The sequence below is a fragment of the Protopterus annectens genome, chromosome 2.part1 (genome assembly GCF_019279795.1).
Source record: "Protopterus annectens isolate FY-2018-M chromosome 2.part1, PAN1.0, whole genome shotgun sequence".
Classification (NCBI taxonomy): domain Eukaryota; kingdom Metazoa; phylum Chordata; order Ceratodontiformes; family Protopteridae; genus Protopterus; species Protopterus annectens.
Genome location: NC_056729.1, coordinates 1,440,891,767 through 1,440,915,269, shown reverse-complemented (window position 1 = coordinate 1,440,915,269; position 23,503 = coordinate 1,440,891,767).

Genomic DNA, 23,503 nt, shown 5'->3' with positions numbered 1-23,503 from the left:
TGCCATGGACTCCAAAGATAACCACAAGGCATTCTTCAGCTATGTCATGAATCTAAGTGGCAATTCTCAGAACTGCTCGAAGTTAGTGCAGAATGGCACAAAATACACTGAACCGACCGATATAGCCAACATCCTGGCAAACAGGTTCAGTGCAAACTTCACCCCCCTCTCACACCAAAAAGGGTCCATAACTATACCAGAAGAATGTAGTGCCCCTGAAATCACAGACACTCAGGTTAAATCAGCCCTCTCCAAAGCCAAAAACACAGCATCAGTAGGACCGGACGGTGTCCCAGGCTGCATCCTACACAAGCTCAAAGATGAACTAACCCCTCACCTAAACACACTATTTAAACTCAGCATCTGCACAAGCTACATGCCCACAGAGTTACACACAGCAACAGTTATTCCACTCCACAAAGGTGGAGCCACAACGGACCCCAGGAACTATCGCCCTATAACCCTGACTAGCTTGGTCTGTGAAGCTATGGAGCACATCATCATGGATCTCATTAACAGATACATTGGAAACCTCCAAACAGTGGACCCTACCCAGTTCAGCTTTGTTAAGGGCAGATCATGCCTCCTAAACCTGGTGGACTTCTTTGAGACAGTTACCAAGGCTATAGATGAGGGAAAGGTGGTCCACACAGCTTACCTAGACCTCGCAAAGGCCTTTGACACCATTCCCCACTCAGGTATTATAGACAAGTTCACCAGCCTGAACATAAACCCCTACGTCATGAGATGGGTTGCCAACTGGCTCATGAACAGAACCCACGTGGTAAGAGTTGCAGGAGCTAGGTCTGACTCTAAACCGGTTACAAGTGGTGTTCCCCAGGGCTCAGTCCTAGGACTCCTCCTGTTCGGCATATACTTCTCAGAGGTACAGGCAAGCACAGGAGGACTATGGCTGACCAAGTTCGCAGACGACTGCAAACTAGGGGCTATAATTGACTTTCTGGCTGACACAGACATCCTCCAAAAGGGTCTCACTGAGACAGATACCTGGTGTCAAAACCATGGCCTCAAACTAAAAGCCAAAAAGTGCATAGTCATCCCCTTTGGAAAAAACAAAGTACCCACAAACTACCACATATGTGGTAGCCCTCTAAATATGGAAGACATAATAAGGGATCTGGGGACCCAAGTAGATAGTAACCTCTCCTTTGATAATCACATTGCCAAAGTGATTAGAAAATCCTTCTATGTGGCCCACCTAATCACAAAAGGGTTTGCCTCAAGATCAAAAGAGGTCATTGGGCCTCTATGCATCACTCATCAGACCCATCATAGAGTACAATGCCCCATTTGGGATGTGCCTTACAAGACAACTGCAACAACTGGAAAGACCACAGAAGTACCTCACCAAGAGGATCACTGGCCTCAAGCAGATGCCCTATGCAGCGTGACTGAAGAAACTCCAGCTGTACTCAGCTGCATACCGCCTACTCAGAGGTGATCTCTGCCTGACATACAAGGCCATGTCCAACCCAGAATTGATGGACATGCTCCACCTAAAGAAAACCATATCCCCTTGAGCCACACACTCCAGGGATCTAAACCTCACCTCAACAATAAATAGGACGTGCTGGAGGGATAGATTCCTGTCCCAGAGACTTCCCATGCTCTGGAACAAGATTCCAGTCTACATTAGGCAGAGCTCCTCGCTAACACTCTTCAAGAGAAACCTTGACGAGTGGATGGGAAACAGAAAGTTTACCCCAGGGATCACTTCAATGGCTCTGCTGGACAAAGGCACAGGGAACTAATCTAAGGGGGCAGCGAAAGCCTTTGGGCAGATAGCCTAGTACCTACCTATGAACCTATCACCAAGGCCAATAATAACACAGGGAAAGCACTGTTCTCCTACACCGTTGCCAGAATTTGGAACTCTCTACCCCATTCCGTGTCCACTGCCCCCTCCATCACTAAATTCAAAAACTCCCTCAAATCACATCTCCTTAGTACCTAGTTATGTCCCTGTATCAAGTAACCTTACCCATACTGCTATTAACTCTACAGATTACTCTCTAATCACCTGCTTGATCTCTGATCACCCACATGCTTGTTTCATTTAAAAGTTGAACTTTTTAACTGTAGAATTTACTGAATATATTTTCTTCTCTTACCAATGTATAACCGACATTGTCATTTTACTTATTTTATACACAATAATTTATTTGTAGTGTTCTTAGTTATTTTTTGTTATATTTCTATGTTCACCATATATGTTGTAACCTGTTTACTCCATCTTATTTGTGTATTATACCTGCTGTAATGTCTTTGTACAACTAGATGCCGGAGCTTTTCTCCCAGGCCTCCACTGAAAATGGACCTGGTTCAGTCGGAATTTCCCAGTTAATAAATGTAAAATAAATAAAAAGTAAATGTATTTAATAATCTACTTATTTTTGTCAGTTGAAATCAAAGAACTCTCTAAACTGAAAGAAAGCATATATACACAGATATCCATATTGACATTGATATATATATATATATATATATATATATATATATATATATATATATGGGTTCACTTCAATTCACTGAACTTTCAATTCACTGACTTTCATTTCACTGACACCATTTCACTGAAATTCATTTCACTGAAACTTCATTTCACTGAAAGTTCATTTCAGTGACAACTATTATTACAAAGTAAATGGAATATGCCCCCTTCCCCCACTGTAGTGCGACCCTGGAGTTAGAATATATAGTTAGGGGGGTGTGGGGGGCATATGATATTCTTACGTTTTGATATAATATTGCTTAGTAAAAGAAAAGTAAGTGGGGGGCTGCATCCCCCACACCCCACGATGTGGGGGGCTCTGCCCCCCACACCCCCCTAACTATATATTCTAACTCCAGGGTCGCACTACAGTGGGGAAGGGGGAATATTCCATTTTATTGCTAATAATAGTTGTCAGTGAAATGAACTTTCAGTGAAATGAAGTTTCAGTGAAATGAATTTCAGTGAAATGGTGTCAGTGAAATGAAAGTCAGTGAATTGAAAGTTCAGTGAACTGAAGTGAACCCATATATATATATATATATATATATATATATATATATATATATATATATATGTATATATAGGGGGTCCGGACCACTCAGAGATGCAAATACACCTAAATATAAGATAAATTATATTGTTGTATTCAGTCATATTGGCCCCACTAAGCATTTAAAGTTTTTTAACATATTCAAGATGTTTAGTACATTTCAAATTACTCCACATGCTCTAAGGAAAGGTTGTTCATCAGAGCTGTAATGAAGCAGCAAGCTGAAAGTGACAGCAACAAGCTGCTCAAAGTAGTGTGCAAGAGCTTTTAAAATATTTTGCATTAAATATCTCAGCTGCTGCACCACAAACTACAAACTGCAGACAATACCGGGTTGGAGACAATGAGATAAACAACATATGTAATAGTCATTGGACAAATGTGATATATCAAATTATTCCTTTGCCTCAGTAGTCAAGGTGGTCTCTAGAACAGCATTATGAAGACCAGCAGAGTCATAACCCCTCTGTAGAAGAATATCTTTGTTTCAACTCCTTACTTAAACTGCAATATCTGTCACTAAAAGCCCCACAACTGCAAAAGAGCTCAACCTGCACTTAATTAGAATAAATATATAAACTTGCAATAAAGCAGTGGTAACAGTTTTGCAGATGGGCCTCACACCATGCATCCTCTGATATTGGGGAATTGTGTCCCCCCTACCCTTGACACTTGCATCTACTAACTCCAGGATTCCTGTACCTCTTAACAGGAGGAGTTATCTGAGGTATCAGAATCACAGACTTATTATATATTCCTCTGAAATGTACTTTTTGTCTCAGTTCCAAGAATCACAATTTTGGCCCTTAAATCACACACTTTATTTCACATATCTGAAGATTTCACTTTTGGCACTCCTGATTTCAGCACAAACGTCTTTGGGATATCCCTACAGCCTAACCACTATAAGTTGTTATTATATCCCTCAGGACAGTCATGATTTGTATAACTATTAGCAATACCTTATTAAAAAGGAAAACTTGAACTGTGGAATGAACTCTGGAAAAGTTCTATAACTTGTTACCAGCCCTTGCTTTGTCGCCCAGAGAATATCATTTCACAAAACTGTGGAATATTTCCAAGTGGTAGCCCTGTAGATGGCCTTTAAGGGAATGTAACTGGCTGCAGCAGTAATGACATTAGCCCAACTACTAGAGCATAAACCCAGTTACCTGACATTACAGGACCACCTGCTTTTGCATTACAGAACACAACATACAAACAATCCACCCAGATGGTTCTTCTGGTCGCAGGACTCAAAAGAAGAAGCCTGGAGCAATATGTCTGAACTACTGCCAAAATTCGTTCCTTGTGCCTTTACTTCTTTCTGTAAAGTAAGTAATGGCATTTATACTATAGCTCTGCTCAGCTTAACAACAAATCCAATCCTCAAAAATTTTGGTCAACTCTCAGCAACATCCTCTATCCTGGAAAGCCCTCTAATCCCTCCCCATACCCTAACTCTTCCTCTCAGGAAACAGCTACCCTCCTGAATAAACACTTTATCTCTTCCATCCAAAATCTGGTAACCTCTAAGCCAAACTCTACTTCGACACCCACCTCTCCAAGTCCCACTAACACAACTTTGTTTTCTTTTGAGCCAGTTCCCATTACTTACATCAAATCTCTACTACTCAAGCTAAAACCTTGCTCTCCTTCCACTGACAATCTATCTCCTACATTCCTCAAACTTGCTGCTGACTCAATTGCCTATCCTGTATCTATACTAATTAATCGATCTATTCTGGAATCAACTGTCCCCACCCTTTGGAAGTCTTTCTTCACTATCCCTCTTCATAAAGGTGGAAACTCCACTGACCCCTCAAACTACCGACCCATTGCCATTCTGTCCCCCTCTCCAAGATATTAGAAAAATGTATTCACTCACAGCTTCTCAATCCCCTCCTCACACACCACTTACTTACCCCTACCCAACATGGATTTCATCCTCACCCCAGCACCACCACTGCCCTCCTCTCCTTCACTCATATCATTCCAGAGGCCCTAGACAACAACTCATTTCCTGTCTCTTCCTAGATCTCTCCAAAGCCTTCGATACTGTCTCACATCCTCTACTACTATCCAAACTCGCAAATCTCCACCTATCCCCCTCCACACTTGCCTGGTTTAATAGTTACCTATCTGGCAGGGAACAATCTGTCAAATGGCTCTCATCCTCCTCACCTTTCCTTCCCATCTCCACTGGTATTCCCCCAAGGCTCCATCTTGGGACCCCTTTTGTTTAACATCTTCACCAATGATCTTTACACCTCATGCAAAGAATCCTCCCTTATTCAGTATGCCGATGACTCCACACTTATATCCATCTCAAATAACATTCCTGAACTACACTCCCTGACCCAACAGGCCCTACTATCCACTGAACAATGGCTCTCACAACCTATTGATCCTAAATCCCAAAAAGACCAAACTCCTACTTTTCCTTCCCCGTTCTCTTTCTCATCACAAAACCACCTTTTTTATTACATCTTCTAACAATACAAATATCCAACCTGACACCCACACAAAACTCCTAGGGGTTATTATCGATGACGAACTCAAGCTCAACCTACACATAGTCCAATGTATAAAAAAAAACAAACCAGAAACTAGGTGTGCTATATCGGAACAAAAAATTCCTAACCCCTGAATCTAGACTTACCCTGGGCCAGGCACTCCCCCCCCCCTCCCTCTTATATGCCGCCCCAGTTCTTACCAATATCCAGGACTCCATTCTAAACAAACTGCAACAGACTTACCATAAAATAGCCAGATTCATTACTAACTCCCCATACAACTCACACAACTGCATTTCTTTAAACTCTCTTCAATGGCTTGAACTTCCCCAGTTTCTGCTATCTTATCAATTTCAAATGCTACACTCTATTCTTTATAAACCCTCCTTCTGTCCATCTCTATCTTCCTTAGTCTCCATCTACATCCCATCCCGGACCCTCCGTACTTCTAACCAACAATTACTTGATATCTACCACCCAAAAAGGTCAGTAGGCAAACTACTCTACAAACACTCCCTTGCCCATGCTTGGAACAAACTTCCCCTTGACTTACGTTCAATCTCCCACACCTCACACTTTAAAAATGAACTAAAAGCTTATTTTCTTAATTCCAGAACCTGCTCTTGCCATGACCCTACCTAGTCTTCCTTCCCTTTATGTACCTTCAAAAGGACCATACTTAGTACCTCATTACACCTCTCTCTTCAATGTGTCTACTATGCATTTGCACAATTTTATACAAACAAAAAATATTCATTGTTGACCTATTGAACTATATCAATGTAAAATTGTTACTTAGCTTCTTTTTAATGCAATTTTAACTTTATGCATGTATCCCAACATATGTGAATAGTTTTGCTATAACTGCTATTATATCAATATTGTTTAAAATTGTACTTGTTTTAAAATGCATTACTGGAGCTTTTCTCCTCGGGTCTCCACTGAAAATGGGCCACAAGCCCAGATGGACAAACCCGGTTAACAACTGTCAATAAATAATAATAAATAAATAAATACATTTATTTACTGCTTGAGAATGCAGTCTTATGAAATCATGGGATGAATTCTCAATGAAGACAGAGTACTGGACTGATTCAGATATAAGTAAAAAAAAGGCCAGTAAAAAATATAAAAATCACCAGCTTGCACTTTATTTACAAGAACATCTCAAGTGTCTAGAGCTTCAGCAAGAAATGCCTTCTAGGAGTACATCAGTAAGAAAAAAACAGTGCCATTTTATACAAACATTAACTATCAATTATAAAACACTTAACTTCTTCTTCCGGCTTTTCCCGGTTAGGGGTCGCCACAGCAGATCATCTGTCCGCTCATGATTGGCAGTGGAGTTTTACAGTGTCGAGTTGCCAGCCCGGCGCCCACCCTTCCACAGAAGGCACACACACACGCACACCTAGGGCCAATTTAGAGTGACCAATTCACCTACTGCATGTCTTTGGGATGTGGGAGGAAACCGGAGCACCCGAAGAAAACCCTCGCGACCAAAGGGAGGAAATACAGACTCCACACAGAAGGCACCCCAGCCGAGAATCAAACCGGAGAACCTCTTGCTATGAGGTGGTAACGGTAACCGCTGCACCACCATGGCCATCCAAAACACTTAACTAATTAATTAATATCTAAAACATTAAATACTGTATTTCTATTATACTTGGAAAACAATTATATCAAAAGTTTCCATGAACATTCAGTATTAAGTCGACAAGGACTTAAAGTATTGTATTTTAAAATATAAATACTTTTTTTATATAACAAATGATGTTTGTTCTTAAACTCAGAGTTGCCAACACCCCAATTAACTTGTTCTAGGATGCCGGCTTGCAGAGAGCTTGGGTTGCTATTGTGAAACAACTTAAAATGCACAGCAACAGGACTAGCAACTTTTTCCATTTTTATGTCTCTAATGTGCTCCTGCAGTCTCAATTTAAAACTTCTCTTGGTTTGACCTATATAAAAGAGACTGCAGGAGCATCTGAGAACATAAATAACATTAGATGTTACACAAGTAAAATGCCCTTTAGGACTAAAGGGAACACCATTGATATAACTAAACAAATTAACAACATATTTGCATGCTGAGCATCTAGTACAACCACTAGTGCCCAGTATACCTAAAGTGCTGCATAACTTATCCACTGGCTTAACAAATTTATTGTGTACAATAATATCCTGTATGTTCCTACCTCTTGTGTACGAAAATATAGAAAATCTACATAACGTATCACAAAATACTTTAAATTTAAATAAAAATGACCAAAAATGCTTGATTATCTTAACTTGTTCATGAGAAAAAAACATTGTAAGAAATAACTATATACATTTGCCTAACATCTAACTTATCTTGTCTAGTATTACTGCCAGTATATCTTCTGTAGTGTTTCATAACAGATGTACTTGCTGCTGACAAATTATTTTGTACCAATGAATTATTTTTTAGTTTAAACAGTGTCTTCTGGATATCTTTCATGAAATAACCCCTTCTCAAGAACATATTTATAGAAATACACATTTCCTTGTAGAATTCCTTTTCATCAGTACATAGTCTGTAGACTCTCAGTAACTCTCCGTAGGGTAAAGAATCCACCAAATGAGATGGATGGCAACTGGTTCTATGTAAGAAATGATTACTGTTATCAAACTTTCAATGAATTTTAGTTTTATTTTTTCCCCCACTACACCTGTTAAATCAATATCCAGAAAACATATAGTTTGGCCCTGTTGAAGTCCATCAAATTTTATTTGAAACCTGTTTACATCCAAATCTTTAACAAAGGCAGATAAATTAGTCATCCCACCCTTACACAAAAATACTAGGTCATCTATAAAACTACAATAGGAAACAACACAAGTTCTAAAAAAATTATGTCTATATAAATGTTCCACCTCATAAAGGCCCATAAAAAGATTAGCATAGGCAGGTGCAAATGATGCACCCATGGCAGTGCCTATTCTCTGAACATAAATATCTTCACAAAAACAAAAATAATTATTAGTAAGACAAAATTCTATCAATTCTAATACATAATTACTTAGTGGAATGTCTCCTAAGAAAAACTTAGTAGCTTCTAAACCATGTTGATGTTGTATAGAAGTGTATAGACTTTTCCAGTCAGCAGACACCCAATACATGTCTTCAGTCTACTCAATGACTTTCATTTTATCTAAAAAATCAAAAGAATCTTTTATAAATGATGGTAGCTTCATTACATAGGGTAATAAATAACTATGCAGACATACATCTATGTTTCGTAAAAAATAATGGGCCTTCCTGCAGGGTGTTGCATGCTTTTATGAAGCTTGGGTAAACAGTAAAAATATGCTATAGAATTGTTTTCATTATATAGCTTTTTATCTGCATCTTGTTTAGAGAAATACCCAAGTCTGGAACCTTTAAAAAGTAAATGCTGAAATTCTTTTTGTGCATTTTGATAATCACTCACTGTCACCTTAACATGTACTACAGTATTACTAAGATGTTCCATGGACATGTCCATGTACTGATTACCATGCATTACTACTAAATGATTCCCCTTGTCAGAGGGTTTAAAGACCAATTCATGTTGTTACCCTATATTTTTAAGTATTTTTCATTCATCTTTTGACAAATTGTTGTTGCGTCTTTCGGCTTTTCCCGGTTAGGGGTCACCACAGCGGAACTCCGGTCCGCTAATGATTGGCAGTAGATTTTTATGTGCCGAGTTGCCAGCCCTGACGCACAACCTTCAATGAAGGTATGCCCATTCACGCATGTCTCCACACAGAAGACGCTCTAGCTGAGAATCGAACAGGACAACGTCTTACTGTGAGGCGACAACGCTACCACAGCACCACCACCGCAGTATCTTTTGACAAATTGTAAGAAAAAGAATTTCCTGCTTGCATAAATTCTTTACATGTATGTTCTAAAGAAAAGTTGACCATAGCTGAAAATTGTTGCACACCCTCATGCAGACAAGGTGGGACAAAATCACTGGAACATTTTACAGATGTAGTGTCAAGATAGCAGTAACCATTTAACTCATCTATATCAGAAGAACACAAATAAAAAAACTGTCACCTGTATCTGAAATGTCGTCAGTAGAAATTAAAGTATCATGAATGCCAGCATCTGAATTATTTCTAGAAAAATAGTTAAGCAAATGTAATTTTCTACACATCCTATATACTTCCAGTTTAAACATGTAGAGTCTAGGCATTACAGTAGGTACAAATTTAAGACCCTTATTTAAAATATACAGTTGCATTTTACTCAATTCCACTTGTGATAAATTTATAACAATGTTATTCTCACCGTTTACACCAGAATCACAACACACAAATTCAGTTCCATCTAGTCCTTTTGTTATGCTGTTGATAAGCCCCTCTATTACTAAAAGTTTGTTGTTGGTGATGAAAACCATCCCCGGTGTTTCTTTCCAAATCCTCTGTTCTCTCAGCATTCCAAAAATTATTGTTCAAATATTGAGGCTTTTGAGCTTGTGGAAAAGGTGGATATTGTTGGTCATCCGTATCCCAGTCTGTAGAGCCTCTAGAAGTGTCTGAAAACACTTGATGTGAACTGCCTGCACCATTATAACCCCTTTTGGCACTATTAACAAGCTGTTGATGTGGTTTGGTCTTGTTTGCTTTCCAAATGAAAGCCTTATGGTTATTGTAGTCCCTTGAATCTACTTGTAGTTTTGTTTCTTTCTTTTTCATGATATCCTGTTCAGGATCAATCAGTTTGTCATTAATGTCAAGTATCCGGGTCTGTAAGTGAGCGGGACTAATTTTAGCTGCCAAAGAGTTACACAAAGTAGAAATTTCTTCCTTCAGCTTTTGCTGCAATAAATGTCCTATTCTATAGAGATATTTATGCACTCAGTGGCACACTGATGGGCGGCTGCGATCCATCTATCTTGAAGCCGTTTTTCTGCTTCATCTGAAGCATCAAAAGGTTTAGACGGATTTTTGAAGGCACGCAGTCCCCACGGTGTAATGTAAAGCTGACTATAATGTTGCAGGCTCAAAATGTTAAGATAAATTGCTGGGTTTTTTTTCATCATAAGCTGCTGTAGCTTGTAAATGATATCAGATGCATCCATGGAAAAAGAAACAGAGTGGTTCTTACCCACACAGTCAAATGAATTGACTATACATTGTTTACGACCTTCTTCAATAAGATGTTCCCAGTTAATAAAATTCTGCTCACCTCTCAAACCAGCTCCTGAAGACATCTCTCGGTTAGACCGCACATACTGATCCCTACCTTTTTGAGTAGCATCCATACTCTCATCTCTCAAAATCCTCAGTAGTTGGTTATAAGTATCACTGGCCATGTAACAGCAGCAAAAATACAACAAGAAAGTCCCAAAAGTATGAAAATACAACAAAAAGGCCAGTAAAAAATATAAAAATCACCAGCTTGCACTTTATTAACAAGAACGTCTCAAGTCTCTAATGCTTCGGCAAGAAATGCCTTCTAGGAGTAGATCAGTAAGAAAAAAACATACAGACTTTCTGTAAAGTAAGTAATGACATTTATTTACTGCTTGAGAATGCAGTCTTATGAAATTGTGGGATGAATTATCAGTGAAGACAGAGTACTGGACTGATTCAGATATAAGTAAAAAATATAGTTTAAAGAAAATAGCAGTTATCAGAACTACCTTACCTCTATAGAATAAAATGAATTTCTTGTCTTCTCATCTGACATGCTAATCAGTAGGTACCCCTGAGAGAAGTAATGGATATCAAAAGAAGGACTGTCTCAAAGCATTTTTGTCAGTCAAAATTAATGACTGAATGCAAAAGTCCGGTAGCAGTTTTCTAAACTGAAAATGGATCTGTTCTTTGAAAACGTATGTCCACAGAGGTCTTACAGACCTCTTCCCTGAGAAGAAAAAGATGTAGACAGTTTTGTGAAGGCTGTCTAGTCTACATAATTATACCTAATTGTGAATGTGGCAAACACTGAACCAGAACATCTACCACAATCTAAAACTGTAGTAGCATATAAGGAAATGGGAGATAACTTTTCAAGCATATGCTAGAATTCAAACCTTGTCCATTTAGCTGCACAAGTCCTCCTAGCAGAACAAATTTTTGGAATATTAAGCAACAGACATAGATTATATAAGAACAAGCACAACCCCCATAGTGTCTTTTTTAGGCAAGGCTCAAAAGACAAACACACCTCCATAGGTATCACAAGGGATAAGAAACTAAGAGTAGTGCTACTCAACGCCAGAAGTCTAAACCTCAAGATGCATGCACTCGAAACTCTTCTTAGCATGGAGAACATCGATATCTGTGCAGTAACAGAAACCTGGTTCAAGGCTCCCGAGAGCAGCCCAGCACTCCCAGTTTATACCTCATACCATGCTTTTTGGCCCCAAAACTTGGACCGAACCACAAAAGGAGGGGGAGTATCAATATTCGTCAAAGATACCCACACCTCCAAGTTGGTGGCACAGCATGAAGCATCAGAGACTATTCATGTGCAACTAACAGTGGGTAAAACTGCCTTCCAGTTTATAGCCTGCTACAGACCACCCTCCCAAACCCAGGAACTCCACTCGGCCTTCCTGAGAACACTGGAAAATATGAAGGTCTCTCCAAACACCATTATATTGGGTGACTTCAACTACCCAAACATAGACTGGGAGCATTACTCTAGCTCCAACACCCTAGCCCAAAGGTTCCTAGAATTTATAAACTCAAATGCTATGGAACAACTTGTTACCACTCCCACAAGAGGGGAAACATACTGGACCTGATCATCACCAACATGGGGACTCTATGCTCCAGACCAGAAGTGTATCCCTCACTGGTAAGATCAGACCATAAACTAATCTCATTGGATATTCACATCCCGACCCCACCCCCTGCCCAGAAAACCACAGTGAAAAATTTCTCTAAAGCAAATTTCACACTCCTCAAAACCAAGGTGGAATCCTTCAAAGCCCCCGGGCCTGTGGAAAATATGGCCCAGACCACAGAATCCTTTATAAACGCATTCTATGAACACCTTCAGGAATGCATGGATCATGCAATCCCAAATAAAACCAAGACCCAATCCTCCAAAGGCAGACGTCCTGTCTGGTGGACCCCAGCCATAAACAAACTATACAATAGAAGGAGGAAGCTACTACATGATAGAGCAAAATCCCAAAAGGGAAGGCATCTCTGATCAGTATTAGCAAAAACTATGGGCACTCATAAAATCTTCTAAGGCCAGCTTTGAGAGAAAAATTGCACAGGACACTAAGGATAATCACAAGGCTTTCTTTAGTTATGTTAGGAACCTGGGTGGGAATTCCCAGATATGCTCAGAATTAGTCCAAAATGACAAAAAATACACCGAACCCACAGACATTGCCAACATCCTAGCTGACAGGTTCAGCGCAACCCCCCCACCAAAAGGGCAAATATCTATCCCAGCAGAGTGCTGCCCCCCTGACATCTCAGATGCTCAGGTAAGAGCAGCCCTCTCCAAAGCAAAAAACACAGCATCAGTGGGACCAGACGGTGTCCCTGGCTGTGTCCTACATGAACTCCAAGAAGAGCTAAACCCAAACATAAAACTACTGTTCAATCTCAGCCTTACTACAGGATATGTACCCAAAGAGTGGTGTACAGCAATGGTAGTCCCTCTCCACAAAGGTGGTGCCTCAACGGATCCTGGAAACTATCGCCCCATAAGCATGACTAGCTTGGTCTGCAAAGCTATGGAAAGGATCATCATGGACCTTATAAATAAAGATATTGGGGACCTACAGACACTGGATCCTACCCAGTTCAGCTTTGTTAAGGGCAGATCCTGCCTCTTAAACCTGGTCGATTTCTTTGAAACAGTCACCAAGGCCATTGACGAGGGGAAGGTGGTCCACACAGCCTACCCGGACTTCGCCAAAGCCTTCGATACAATACCCCACTCGGGCATTATAGATAAGCTCACCAGCTTAAATATAAACCCCTATGTCACTAGATGGGTTGCAAACTGGCCCAAGGATAGAACCCACATGGTTAGAATTGCTGGAGCAATGTCAGACTCTAAACCAATTACAAGTGTGTCCCACAAGGCTCAGTCCTGGGACCTCTCTCAGAGGTACAGGCCAACACGGAAGGACTGTGGCTGACCAAGTTCGCAGATGACTGCTAACTGGGTGCCATAATCGACTCTCCAGCCAAAACAAGCATCCTCCAAAAGGGCCTCATAGAAACAGACAACTGGTGCCAGAGTCATGGCCTCAAGCTAAACACCAAAAAGTGTATAGTTATCCCCTTTAGCAAAAACAAAGTGCCCACAAATTACCACATGGGTGGTAATCCATTAAGTACAGAAGAAGTAATTAGGGACCTGGGGACCCAATTTGATAGCAATCTCTCATTTAACAACCACGTGGCCAAAGTGGTTAGAAAAACATTTTATATAGCCCACCTAATCATGAAGGGATTCACATTTAGATCAGGGGAGGTCATCGTGCCTCTTTACTCATCCCTCATCAGGCCCATAATTGAGTACAATGCCCCTTTTGGGATGTACCTTACCAGACACCTGCAGCAAAGTACCTCACCAAGAGGATCAAAGGGCTCAAACAGATGCCATATGCTGCCCGGTTAAAGAAACTCCAACTCTACTCAGTGGCATACCGCCTGCTCAGAGGCGATCTGTACCTGACGTACAAAGCCATGTCCAACCCGGAATTAATGGACATGCTGCATCTCAAAAAATCCAAATCCCATTGAGCTACGCGATGGAGAAACTTGAACCTCAGCAATGAAATAAATAGGACATGCTGGAGGGGCAGATTCATAACCCAGAGGCTCCCTTCACTCTGGAATAAAATCCCAGTCCAGGTTAGGCAGAGTCCCTCATTGACTCTCTTCAAGAGGAATCTTGATGAGTGGATGGGGGATCGTAGGTTTACCCCGGGTATCACTTCTGTGTCACTGTTAGACAGAGGCACAGTATACTAACCTCGAAAAAGGGCATAGCAAAATTAATTTAAAATGGGTGGCGAAAGCCAAACACACTCTGGCTAGGCTTATAAATGCCCTAGGGCAGATAGCACAGTATGAACCTATGAACCTATGAACTCCCCAAAAATGAAGAGTAGCAGCTTCTGTCACTTCAGAACCAGATTATCATCTTCAGAGGTAATCAATTTCTATAAGGTCAGTTTATTAACAAGCAGATGACGGAAGACACTTACTTCACTGAGCAGGAGATAGGTACATAGTTAGATAGGTAGAGTGATAAATTGATAAAATGCCTGCATAAGAAAGAATGAAGATATGGAAATAAGGTTGAACAAGTATTTGGAAGTTATTTACCCTCACTGGTGCAAATGGGGCATATTCATATTTAAGTAATATCAACTATAAGTAGGATAAGCATAGAATCTTTATCCACCTCTACGCATTATACTAGTGCCAACCTGATATCTAAAACGGGATGTTACCTTTCTTAACAATAGGGTTTTTTGTTTAGTTGTCAACTATAATAAAGTCACCTAGAACTCTTAACAAATAACTCTTTGCCATACAGTGGAGAGAAAAATCATGTGAGCTGTCTGAGAACAATAATGAATTTGAAAATTGGGGTAAGCTTTGCTCTTCTGCTTCCAAATGACATGTCATATGTTATTGGTTTGTAAAAATGGAGGAAATTCTGGATTAACTAACAAATTCTACAGAGTAAAACATCATGGGCAATATAAACAGATTTGCATAAAGTAATTAAGCCAGTTTAGTTACAAGGTGTACAATGGGTGGCCGTGGTGGTGCAGCGTTTAGCATTGCCATCTCACAGCAAGAGGTTCTCCGGTTCGATTCTCGGCTGGGGTGCCTTCTGTGTGGAGTCTGCATGTCCTCCCTGTGGTAGTATGGGTTTCCTCTGGGTGCTCCAGTTTCCTCCCACATCCCAAAGACATGCTGTAGGTGGATTGGACACTGTAAATTGGCCCTAGGCATGAGTTTGTGTGTGTGTGTGTGTGTGTGTGTGTGTGTGTGTGTGTGTGTGTGTGTGTGTGTGTGTGTGTGTGTGTGTGTGTGCCTTCTGTGGAAGGTTGAGCGCTGGGCTGGCAACTCAACACTGTAAAACTCCACTGCCAATCATGAGCAGACAGCTGATCCGATGTGGCGACCCCTAACCGGGAAAAGCCAAAAGAAGAAGAAGAAGTTACAAAGTGTACAATACAGTTCCAAACAAGTTTGTTCACTCTAATTGGTGTGATTCAACATACAACCTTTCTTTCCAACTCAAGGATGATCAAGGTTAATTTTATTGCTCTCGGATTTTATCAGACTTATTTGCCTTCAGGCTGAACAGAATGACCCCTGCATCTAGGGAATAAATACTTTTCTAGTCAAAATAATGGATTTGGGAGTTGTGCCATAAAAACACCCTTTGCAATATCGCTGAAGTTGTTATTTATGCATATTACATGTATATCTTTGAACAAAAGTCTTCAGAAGGTGAATTCAGGAATCCTGCCTGTGCACCATGACTAAGGCCCATTGTCATAACCCAGGCAAACATGCACATGCAAGCCACATTCCTGGAAGCTGAATCATTACTGCCCAGTGACTTGTAAAAATGGCACTCTGTTATTTATACCATTATTTATAACCACTGGCAATTCCTTTTGCTACTTTCATTGCATTCTGGGAAGTACACAATGAACATCCCATAAAGCCGGTCTAAAATAATGCTGCCCTTTAAATTAAATTGAGGAAAGAAAGCAACAAACATATTTCTACCTCACATATCTACAGTAATACAACATAATCCAGGAAAACTATTGTAATAATATGTTTCCGCTCTTCTAAGGAAAAAAAATGTATTCCATAACAATGTCACTGACTTAACAGGTGGCACACTCACCTCTGATGCCTGAAGTTTAGAGGGCTATGGGTTCTACTCCCACAAAAGGTGCTTGGATGCATCTTCCATTTCTGACAATGCAATACTGTACTTCTGAGTGTGTGTTCTTTTGGATGAGACATTAAAATAAGGTCCTATCTGCCTGAGTTGGTGGTGTCTCAGGTAGATGTAAAAGATCATAAGGTACTTATCAAAAAGAGTAGGTAAAATTCCCCAGTGCCCTGGCCAAATTTCCCCTTATTGGTATGAACACAGACTCAAGTCTCCCCCTGAATAGAGATTGTTGGCCTAAGGGGACTAACCTGCTCAGCAAAGCACAAATAAACAAATACATTTTAGTTAGGGCAGAGGCAGGATTGTCCAGCATATTCAAAGTATATCTGGATGTTGTTCTATTTATGGGTAAATTACCTTCACAGAGGTTGCACCCCTCTGTCATTACTTTACAAGATGGATGTTTAGTTTAGTTCTCTGTCTCTCTTGGGCTTACAGAAGAAGAAGAATGGTTTGTTGGGAGGAGAATGTATTGCATCTGAAGAAGTGTTACAAACGAAAACGCAGGTGTGTGTGTAGACATAGCGTTAGTGCTTGTGACTTATTTTTTTTTTTATTTTATTTTATGGTCAGAATCTATTTGTGAATAATAATCTTTTTTTTCCAGCAAGGACTGAGCTGTCTTCCTCTACTGGTACATTTTTTTGAAGTGAAGACCCAAAGAGTTAGTCATGTTTATTGTTTTGCTCTTGAATCCATACTGAGATCTCGGAAAGTTAACAGCATCTGCAAGATTACTGAAGTTCATGTATTAGCACCTTTGTTTTAATAATGACAAAAGAGTAGTTATTATCACATAAGGTAACATTCTAATCAAAACACTAATAACCATGTGCTTAACAATCAGCAAGAGCTTAATATTAGACAAATTTAACAGAATAATAAAACTGTTTAGCATCCCTGCCCTGCTTAGATATCTGTCAGAACCGTAGACTTGACTTGTCAAAGCATTTTTTTCTTCTTTCTCACTTTCTTTCTAGTGTACTAACTGCACACAGCATCCATAAATTCCAGCCTAATATCTTATTATCTTAGTAGCCCATTCTTTTTAATAACATATCACTTCACAGTGACCTACAAATTATTGCAAATTCACATTTTTTTGTTAACCAAAACATCCATCTCACAGAGATTCCTAATTTAGGCAAAAAAATTATAATTTATAACTTGCTTTCCTTTTCTATATTTAATTTATGCATCACAATTTATTATTTCACTATATGTCACAGCAGTCTCTAGAGCTGTAATTTTCTCTGCTAAATGAACAGTGACTCTGTGATACAATATGCAGGAAGAGCTTTAGTTTTATGGCTGGTAACTTATTAACTCATAACCTTACCTTCAAACTTTCAAGCCCCCCCCCCACACACACACACACACACACACACACACACACACACACGCACACACGTATGAATCTTTTGTGAAGCTGTAAATAAAAGACATATAAGATTCTGGCAGTTTAACAGAGGTCCACAAAAGATATGGTCACATGTTCAAAATCATTTGCATTTTCTCACATCTGACATTAGCTCCCATCTTAAAGCTTGTTTCACACATTCTATTTAAAGAGACTCCAGACAATGGGTGGAGAGCTTTACCACAAAATTAAGAAGCTGATTTGCTAATGGATAAGAGTTGCAATTTTCACAGAGGGCAGGGAATAACAAAGTCTTTCACTTTTAGCACCTCATATTTTCTTTTTGGGTTTTTTTATTATATAAAACAAAAGATTTATATGATCTGTATGCAAGAAAGATGTACAAGCACATATAGATCAAGGAAGGCACCCTCACCATCACCACCACTGGTGTTGAAAGTCTGCAGGTGAGCACATTTTACGTGGCACTCAGCTGGGAGTCAAAAGCTGTGGGGTATCTTGATCTGTGATATCATAGCCTTATTTATTCTTTTTTATAAGATTTGTTGCAAATTTGTTCAGACTTATTTATTGTAATTAATGGCAAATATAGTCAATGTATTTAAAATAGATATTCCTAACCATCAGCCCTACAGTTTGTCTGTCTAGCACTTGGAACATTTTTCAAGATAAATCATATTTTTGGCAATCTGCTCAAACAAGGTTGCCTACCCCTGTCGTAGATCTTTGACAAACTATCTTACCTGAAGTACAATCTTCAGTACTGCAATAAAAAGTTTTCTATCAGGTTTCTAGACCACGTGATTTCTGCAAAACATTTGCTTCAAGAAACTGATACATGTTTTGATAACTGGACTGAGAATGTAATGAAACCAATTAAAAGGTCAATAAATCAAACTAAATTACTAAAACTGACAAACCCCTTATACTAAATAGAAGTAAGATTGACAGCTTAGAGTTCAGACAGTTTGAGGCTTTTCTTCCCAGGAAGCTCTTTTGATCTGCAAGATTCTTAAAAAAAAAAAAAAAAGAATTTGCCACTAAACAAAGAAATGAACATAAGCTACCCTTAAGAATGATACTGAAGTTACCCCTTTCTACTTATTCATTCATTAATCCACCCAATAGCTAGAAGTTTTAAGGTGTCAATAAGGTGTTAAGACTCCACTCATATGAAATGACCTTCTGTCTCTTTTATGTTCAGATAGACTGCCTACTTCAACAGTAATACCATATTCACAGTTCCCTTTTTTCACATTGATAGAAAATCGATATCCTTCAATAAATGGTTGTATTGATTAGGCAATGAGTTATTCATTGTATATGAATTAAAAATTTGACAGGGAAAGAATGATAATTTGCCATAGACACTGAAGTTGTCACTTAACATTTCCTCACTCACTAATCTATCCAAAAGTCATTTGATGGCCAAAAAAGACCATTGTAGTGGATATTTCAATAATTTTAATGGGTCTTCCAGCTCCTTTTACACCTAGGGCTTCTTACTACAGGAATGAATTCTTGATCACAGTTTCCATTTTTTTGCACATAATATTGGACAAGAAAGATTTTTAAAGCTTTTATTAACCAGCTAAGCCCACTAGATACAAGTCCCCTTTTAAGAGGTAGCACAGGAGTATTGCCTGGTTAAGTGAGTCACACAATAGACAAATGAAGATGGAAAGGAATCAAACCATGTGCTCTTGACTACAGAAAGTTACTCGTTAGCACACCATAGTCTTACTTATCTGCTCTAATCACCATCTCATCATATCACCATATCTCCTTTCTGGTACATTTTTTGTTTGATTATTTTATTCATTTCATTAACAGTTATTTTACTTAGTTTCTGTTGTGATTATTTGCCATTAGAGATGTTTGTTTGAGAGTATATTATTTTTTGGCCATTCATTTATTTGGTAGCAAGGTAAGTGAATTGCTCTGTGTGAACCTTTATGATAGCTTGCCTGGCATATAGCACTTACATTACTCCTGAGTCTGACGAATGTAGCCTGGGAATTCTCATACCATGAAAGCTGATGTGGACTCCCACAACACTAAACCAAATTTCAAAACAGGACTTGGGCTCAGAATGTGTGGGCACTTAGAAATGTTCCATTGGTGTTCAACACCAATGGAAATGTTTAAAGCAGTGTTGCAGCCCATTTAACTCAAAGGATAATCAGCTCCACCTGCATGTAGGAACTGGTACTGCAGTCATTAATTGGTATACAGGAAACTATAATTAAGGACAAGGAAAGCCTGTGGGCTGTGGCTGAGGACCATAAGCATGCAGTTGGTATTTTATGGCAGATTTTTTTTCTTTCATTTTACTGTTAAGAATGAAAGAAATGTAACATCTCCAGTGTCACTCAGCTGTACATTGTCAGTGCAGCACCACATCGTGAACCCCGTCATGTCAGATATGAGTATGCTGGATGATATAGTTTTAGTCTGTCATGCATTTGTCTCAGGTCCAACATGTAGGTGGCATTGTTGGTTAGATACATTTGCTTATCATTGGGTATGCCATGTATTGTGGCCAACTCAGAAAATGGAATGCAGAGGTAATGCTTCTGGCAGCAGTGTTTTGTAAAGTTATATTGAGTGTGGGCATTGCCAGTAAGGGGTTCTGGAGTGGCATTTATGGTAGTCTATATAGTTAGGTATGGGTACTTCTTGATTAGGCAGAAGTTTTCAGTGGGTCAGTCAGACTGCTCCAAGAACAAAGAAAGCTGTTGAAAGGAAATGGTTTGAGATGAGCTTTAACAACAGTTTCTTTCAACAAGTTAGTATAGATTTAATGTATTTGTTGTTGTCCTATGTAATGTGTTTGTTATTTCACCGCATTTGGCATTTCCCCTATAAATAACTGACTGTCCAAGGCCAAGGGTTTATTTAACAGGGAGTGTGTGAATTTTAGCTGTGAGAGATGTAGTAGTTTTGGGAATTCAAGGCATTGGAGCTGGTTTAGGGCAAGGCAATGATGAGATTTGTAAGGTAGGTTACTGGCGAATCAGCTATGCTGTTGTAGACTTGTTCAACTTGGGCAAGGCAATGATGAGATTTGTAAGGTAGGTTACTGGCGAATCAGCTATGCTGTTGTAGGCCTGTTCAACCTGGCAAGGCAATGATGAGATTTGTAAGGTAGGTTACTGGCAAATCAGCTATGCTGTTGTAGGCCTGTTCAAGTTGGGCAAGGCAATGATGAGATTTGTAAGGTAGGTTACTGGTGAATCAGCTATGCTGTTGTAGGCCTGTTCAAGTTTGGATAAGAGTGATGACTGTAGATGGGTAAGGATAGAAGAGGCATAGAGAAGGGAAGGGAGGGGAAAGGCTCGAGCAAAAGAAACTGGATTTGGGAGCTAGGAATTTTTTATTTCTGTAGAGGAGGCCTAGTTTTTGGTTATTTATTTTTTTTTGATACAGTGTTGTATATGGATGTCAAATTTTAGCTGGTCATCAATTATAGTTCCTTCCTAGTAATTTGGTGTGGGGATTGGCTGTGATGGGAGTTTTATCAAGTGAGAGAATGGTAAAAGTGGTTTTGTGGTGAGAGAGGGATTTTGGTAGGAAAAGAAGGAGCTTAGTCTTTTTGGGGTTAAGTATAAGTTGGTGCTCAGTCAGCCATTTTTCAACAGAAGTGAAAGTATGTTGTGTGGTTGGGGATGTTGTTAGAGGTAGAGATGACAGTCGAGTCGTCAGCATATTGTATGAGGGAGAAAGATGTGCAGGAGGATTGTAAGTCAATAGTGAAGATGTTAAAAAGTAGAGGGCCCGGAATTGAGCCCTGAGGGACACCAGTTTGGGCAGGGAGGAAGGGGGAACAGGCAGATTGCCATCTAACAGATTGGAGTCTGTTTGAGAAAGCTTGAGAACTAGCTAATAGTGGGAGGGACAGGTTGAGGTCAGTTAGTTTGGAAATAAGCTTAGAATGAGAGAGTATAAAAAGCTTTGGATAGGTCGAGAAAGAGACAGGATACTAGTTGATTGTTATCCATGGCTTCAGCAACAGTATGTGTGAAAGAGAGTAGGGCAGTTGAGGTACTATGATTAGGTCTGAAGCCGTGCTGTGTGGAGGTTAGGAGATTACCATTGATTAGGTATTTAAGAAGTTGGTTATGTATACATTTTTCCTTAAGTTTGGTGAGTGGGCAGAGAATTGAGATAGGTCTATAGTTCAAAGGGTCTGTGGAGTTACCTCTTTTGTGTAGTGGTATGGTGTAAAAAGATTTCCAGGAATCTGGGACAGTGGATTCTTGAATGGATCGGTTAATTAAGATTGAGACAGGATAGGCTATGGAGTGGGCAGCGAGTTTTAGAAAGTGGGGTGGGTGGAAGGTTGTCAGTAGAAGGAGAGCAGGGTTTTAGTTTAAGAAGAAGGGATTTTATGTAGGTGTTGGTAACAGGTTTAAGAGAGAATGGGTTGTTTGTTTTTAGTGGGAGAAGAGAGTGGTTGTCAGGTGGATACGTATGGGTGAGTTTTTGAATAGACTCAATGAGCTTTTTTTTAAGTTGTTTCAGGTTTCAACTTTCTGTTAAGAAGTTAACTTGAGTGTTTCAGCCATTACACACAGAGCTATCTGAGGAGGAGCAGCTGATCTGTGATATATAGCAATAAGTAGCCTGTTTTTTTGCTTATTTGTAGTAGTTATTGCTTATTCTAGATATTTATAGCAATTCTATTGTATACTGTATACTTGTACTGTATTTCATAGCTATTGACTCACTTGTGATAAACATTTCTGTAGTGTTTTCCCACCGTCCCTCCCTATCCCTATTGGCATCTTGTCTTTATACCTGCTGGCCTTGCAGCTGCCCGCCCCTACTCTAAATTTGATCTTGGGCACTCCTCCCAGTCTAGTGTCATTAGCTCATTCTACCTAATACAGAGAGAACATCTGAGAAGGCCAACCCACTTAGTTTCTTCCCTTCTGTTGCTCCTTTCACCCTTTCTTAAAAAAAAAATGTCTGAATATCCTTGTGTTCTGACTGTGCTTCTCAAACATTTTGGAAATATAGAGTATATTTTATTGCATTTATTAAAACTGTATTTGCCTTAATATTGCTACAACTCAAGTGCTCTAGGTAGAACTGCATCTGAATTGCTTTAGTGTGTTTTAGCTGCTTTTCTGTATATATAGACTTTCTGTATATGTAGACTAGCTACTTATTCTACTGTATTACTGTCTCTTAAATCGTTTTTCAGTTGTGCACTTGCCTTGCTTCATTTAAAAAGTTTTAAATTGCTAATTTTGTAGAGTTCTAATTGTATTTACTGTTTAGGGCTACACACTCAAGTGTGTTAGCCTTTTCTGTGTTTATTTAGTGTATTATTGCATTGTTTAGCCTATTTTAACCAAAAAAAAAATACTATCTTGTTTGCTCGTTTCCTGCCTTTCCTAGCTAGTATAGTCCAGATCCCTGGCTTTGCTGGTTTCAGGACTTTATTTTCTGTGTTCAGAGCTATCCGAGACCTTGCTGTGGTAGAGGGAAGTCCTACTGCTTACCAGTGGTAGTGGTGAGCATTGTACTGCTTGTCTAAAACTAGAGGAGTGGTTTCCAGCTCTGAAATTGTAATTTTAGCCATTTTGGGCTG